This window comes from Prionailurus bengalensis, chromosome A3, assembly GCF_016509475.1.
Source record: "Prionailurus bengalensis isolate Pbe53 chromosome A3, Fcat_Pben_1.1_paternal_pri, whole genome shotgun sequence".
NCBI lineage: Eukaryota > Metazoa > Chordata > Mammalia > Carnivora > Felidae > Prionailurus > Prionailurus bengalensis.
Window position 1 is genome coordinate 31905208 of NC_057354.1, and position 6135 is coordinate 31911342.

The window sequence follows — 6135 nt, forward strand, 5'->3', positions numbered from 1 at the left end:
TTTACAACACAAGGGGTAACCAGAGGGGTTTACCCATTTTTAACACAAGGGGTAACCAGGGTCCTAATGGAAGCAAAGGCATCTTTCCAACAAACGGGGCTGCCTCTGTTCCTCTGGGTATCTTCTCCTCACCTTGAAATAAAAGAGGTAAATCCTACCAACTGCTTCAAAATGTCGCCTTTACATTTCTCCAGCCCAGACTGCTTTCCTTGGTGTGTAATAATTACCCTACAGTCTTGAGTGTCTTAAAACAGCTTACCAAACATTAAAAGATAGTAACACCAGAACCTTTTAATTTAAAAGAAAAAAGCCCTGTTTTTCTTTTTTTAAAGGTTTATAATATTAATAAGAATATTAATTTTAAATGTCCAAATGTTTTAAGTAAAAATATTTAATTAAAAAAATTTTTAAGTCTATTTATTTATTTTGAGAGGGAGAGTGCACCCATGCTCATACATGCAGGGGAGGAGCAGAGACAGAGAGGGAGCACTAATCCCAAGCAGGATCTTCCCATCAGCACAGAGTCCAATGTGAGGCTCGAACTCACGAACCGTGAGATGATATCTGAGCCGAAATCAAGAGTCAGACACTTAATGGATTGAGCCGCCCAGGCACAATATTTAATTTAAAATATTAATAAGAAATACCAAAAACATTAACATTTTTTGGTTGGTATCTGAAGGATAGGATTATACTTGACTTTTGTTTTTTTGTTTACCTGTAGTGCAATAAACATGAATTACTACGTATTTTTTTCCTCTAAAAGTGGGGAGTGAGAAATATAACCTCAGAAATCAAAAAGAAGACTGATGAACTTGTGTTTATAAATATTAAGTACCTCTTGAGTCAAAAGACACCAAAAATAAATGTAAAAAGACAAGGGATAGACTGGGAGAGAAGACTGCAATATGTATAGCAGAACAAGATTTTTAATTATTTAGGCACCTCATACAAATCAATTAGAAAAAGAAAACAGCCCAATGAAACACTGGACAAAAGATAACAGTAATTTGTGGGAAGTCAAAGCTAAAATGTCCAATAAACATAAAGAGATCTTAACCTCACTAAAAACCAAAGAAAGTTAGCTGAGACCACTAATGAAATATCATTTTAGCATATCTGTTTAGGAAACATCTTAAAAATTGGTAATATCCAGAGCTGGTGAGGGCATGAGTTCTCTTAAAAATTTTAAAAGGCCAATAATACTTGGCGTCTATGAGGATATGTACTTTTTAAACATTTTATTTATTTTTGAAAGAGAGAGAGACAGAGACAGAAAGACAGAGAGTGAGCTGAGGAGGAGCAGAGAGAGAGGGAGACACAGAATCTGAAGCAGGCTCCAGGCTCGGAGCTGTCTGCACAGAGCCCGATGTGGGGCTTGAACTCATGAACCATGAGATCGTGACCTGAGCTGAAGTCGGACGCTTAACTGACTGAGCCACCCAGGCGCCCCGAGGATACGTACTTTTAAAATTGTCAGAGCGCTTTCTTCAAAAAATGGTGTTGGGAAAACTGTACAACTACATGCAAAAGAATGAAACTGGACATCTTTCTTCCTCTCTTTCTTTCTTTCTTTCTTTCTTTCTCCTTTCTTCCTTTGTCTCCTTCTTTCTTTCCTTTGAGAGGAAGAGCAAGGGTGTGTGCACCAGGAGAAGGGCCAGAGGGGGAGAGAGAGAATCTTAAGCAAGCTCATGCTCAGCACAGAGCCTGACCCCGAGCTCGATCCCATGACCCTGGGATCATGATGTGAACTGAAATAAAGAGTTAGACCCTCAACTGAGTGAGCCATCCAGGCGTCCCTACACTGGACCACCTTCTTACACCATATACAAAAATAAACTCAAAATGGATTAAAGACTTTAATGTGAGACCTAGAACCACTAAAATCCTACAAGAGAGCACAGGCAATAATTTCTCTGACATCTGCTGTAGCAACATTTTTCTAGATATGTCTCCTGAGGCGAGGGGAAATAAAAGCAATAATAAACCATCAGGACTACAGCAAAATAAAATCTGCACAGCAAAGGAAATAATCAATAAAACCAAAAGACAACCTACTAAATGGGAGAAGATATTTGCAAATGACATATCCAATAAAGGGTTAATATGCAAAATATATACATAGCTTATACAACTCAACACCCAAAAAACAAATCCAGTTAGGGGTCCCTGGGTGTTTCAATCGGTTTAGCGTCTGACTTTGTTTCCATTCATGATCTCACAGTTCATGAGTTTGAGCCCTTCATTGGGCTCTGTGCTGACAGTTCAGAGCCTGGAGACTGCTTCAGATTCTGTGTCTCCCTCTCTCTCTCTGCCCCTTCCCTGCTCGTGCTCTGGCTCTTTCTGTTTCTTTCAAAAATAAGTACAGTAAACATTAAAAAAAATTAAAAAAAAAACAAATCCAGTTAAAAAACGGACAGAGAATGTGAACAAACATTTCTCCAAAGAAGACATATAGACGGCCAACAGACAAATGAAAAGATGTTCAACCTCACTCATCATCAGGGAAATGCAAATAAAAAACTACAGTGGGATGCTACCTCACACCTGTCAGATGGCTAAAATGAAAAAAACACAAGAAACAAGTGTTGGTGAGGATGTGAAGAAAAAGGAACCCTTGTGCACTGTTGGTAAGAATGCAAATGGGTGCAGCCACTTTGGAAAACAGTATAGAGTTTCCTCAGTTAAAAATAGAACTACCAGGGCACGTGGGTGGCTCAGTCGGTTGAGCGTCCGACTTCAACTTCGGCTCAGGTCATGATCTCACAGTTCGTAGGTTTGAGCCCCGCGTCAGGCTCTGTGCTGACTACTTGCTCGGAGCCTGGAGCCTGCTTCAGATTCTGTGTCTCCTTCTCTCTCTGCCCCTCCCCCACTCATGCTTTGTGTCACTCTGTTTCTCAAAAATAAATAAACGTAAAAAAAAAAAAATTAAAAAAAATAGAACTACCATATGATCCGGCAATCACACTATGGGGTATTTACACAAAAAACACAAAAACACTAATTTGAAAGGACATATGCACCCGTATATCTATTGCAGCATTATTTATAAGAGCCAATCTATGGAAGCAGCCCAAGTGTCCACTGATAGATGAATGGATAAAGATGTACCATATGTATGGAATTATATATTATTATACCATATTATATATATATATATGATTATTATTCAGCCAAAAAAAAGAATAAAGTCTTTCCATTTGCAACAACATGGATGGAAGAAGAGAGTATAATGCTAAGCAAATAAGTCAGTCAGAGAAAGACAAATACCACATGATTTCACTCATATGTGGAATTTAAGAAACAAAACAAACGAATAGAGGAAAGAAAGAGAAAGAGAAACGAAGAAATAGACACTTAACTATAGAGAACAAACTGATGTTCACCAGAGGGGAGGCAGGTTGGGGGGGGGGGGTTGTGTGAAATAGGTAATGGGGATTAAAGAGTGCTCTTATCATGATAAAAACACACACATAAAGAAAGGAGGAAAATTGGCAGAGCACTTCCCAAAGAGAATTTGGTGGTATATGTCCAACATTCAGCATGCATACCCTCCATGCCTGCACTCCAATTTTAGCCCAGAAGTGGTTACCCATGTACACAGAGAGCAGGCCTGAGTCACAAAACATCGGAAAGAGTGCAAACCTTCAGCATCAGAGAGTGGTTACGTAAACGATGGTTGATCCATTCTATTGAAAACCAGGCAGCACCTAAAAAGATTTAGGAGGACTTATGTGGGCAAACATGACAAGATCTTAAGGACAAAGGCAGTATAGAACAGAGGTACCCAATGAGGGCTTTACCACCGCCTGCCTGGACTCAGATCTCCTGGTGCCTGCATTTCCTGGCTGTCTGAGCTGCGGCAAACTTTCTATGCTTCCACTTCCCTGTTTGTAAAATGGGAAAAAAGATGGTACGCTCCTCTCAGAGTTTTGGGTTTTTGTGTTTTTTAAATTTTTGACATGGGAGTTAGGTAAGGCATTTGAATCACACCTGTCTCACGTTATCAACAAGTGCCACTAGCTTTTATACGTTAAATGAGAAAATCAAGTTGTAAAACACCGAGATGAAAGCTTTGCTATTAGAGACAGTTTTTCTGCGTGCACATGCTTACACACACATAGAAAATGGTCCAGGAGAAAACACACCACATTCATAGCAGTGTTTATTTCTGAGAAAGGGAGAGGCTTGGGTGGGGCTGGAACAGCCCAGGGGACGTGTCCGTCAACTTTCCACTTTGTGTTGTTTACTTTTTCACAGCAATAAATGTAACTTGTGTAAATACCATAGAAAGCAATACAAATATTTAAAAACCTTAGAACATACAACCAGCAGTACCTAAGGGAAGGCAACACAGTCTTTGACTCTAAATTCTAAGTTTTAGAGAGTTACAAATGTTTCACTCAAGGAAGTTGAACAATTGTGCAACTTTCAATACTGCTTTGTATCTGTTTTGGCTATACAAGCAACTTCCTTAGCAACATGAGTTCAGGCCTTGGTTAACAATGCTTTGCAAAGAACAGATACCAATGATCTGTCTTGTGAACAGGCTGGCTGTCACCAATGATGATGCCTTCCAGAGTTGAATACGGGCCAAGTTTAACTCGTCTTCATCATGTGTGCTAGTTAAAAAAAATTTTTTTTAAACATGTTTATTCATTTTTGAGAGGCAGAGAGTGAGCAGGGGAGAGGAAGAGAGAGAGGGAGACAGAGAATCTGAAGCAGGCTCCAGGCTCTGAGCTCTCAGCACACAACCCTACACAGGGCTTGAACCCATCAACGGTGAGATCATGACCTGAACTGAAGTCAGATGCTTAACCAACTGAGCCACCCAGGCGCCCCTGTGCGTTAGTTTTAATTGCACTTCTGCTCTATCTCACAACCTCCAAGCAAAGAGGTGGTCCAACTGTGCAGGATTTATCCTGAGTCTTTGGAAGAAATGCTGGTGAAGAGAGATCCCAGGGTGAGGAAGAAGAACTTTCCATCAGATGCAATGTGCCTTGGGCCTCCTGTTACTCTTGTGTCAATTTGGATAAAGAAGCATTTCACTTTCTAAAACTCGTTATTAAAAGAAAAAAAATATATATATATCTTAAATTTTATTTTTTATTTCAGAGAGAGACAGAACATGTGAATGGGGGGAGAGGCAGAAGGAGAGAGAGAGAGAGAGAGAGAGAGAGAATCTTGAGCAGGCTCCATGCTCAGCACAGAGCCCGACATGGGGCCCGATCCCACCAGCCTAGGATCATGACCCGAAATCAAGAATCAGATGCTCAACTGGCTGAGCCACCCAGGTGCCCCTAAAAGAAAACATATTTAGAAATATTTAAATCGAAACATTATACAACACCCATGTGTTAGCCACCCAGATTTAGCTGATATACTTTCACACACATTTTATTCAAAATTTTATTTAAACATTTTTTGGCAAATACAGCACAGCTACAGTTCTCCTCTCTGCTCTCCCGTCTTTAATTTCATTCCCTTTCGCAGAGGTACCCAGTCTCCTGAACTGAGTGTATACGTAACATTAGCAGGCATGCTTTTAAATCTTCCCACGGAAATACGTGCATCATTCGGGACTTTGGCAGGCACAGTGAGTGAGCTACCTGAGGGAGTCGACTAAAAGTTCTATCTGCAAATGTGTAGACTGTGATGAGGACGCTCAGAAAGGGGTGGTGAATCACCTTGGGGAGAGCAGCTGAAGGGAGTCGTCATCATGTCTAGGCTTGGAGGGACTTGTCGGAGTCCCCTATAGACTGAGGTAGACCTGCCACCATAGGAGCCACTACCTGACTGCAGCTGTGGCGTTCGGTGAACTAATGCAGCCTGACGAGGGGGCAGTGGGCAGGCAGGGGGGCAGAGTTAATACCCAGCCTCCCTCTCCTCCTCCCCTCAGACTCCTACTGGTGCCTCCAGCGGGATGAACCCAACTGAAGCCACAGGAAAAAGAGCTCCCTAATGAAGTCCACAAAGCCTCCCAGGGCCAGAGCCTGGGAGAGAAGGCTGGAAGGTGGATCCGGCAGCAGAGAATATGTATCCAAAAGAAAACAAAGCATTGGTTGTGTGGTTCACAGATGCGCTTAGAGGGTGTCCGATTTTTATACGCACTTTTGCAACTTAAGTTTTTTCATT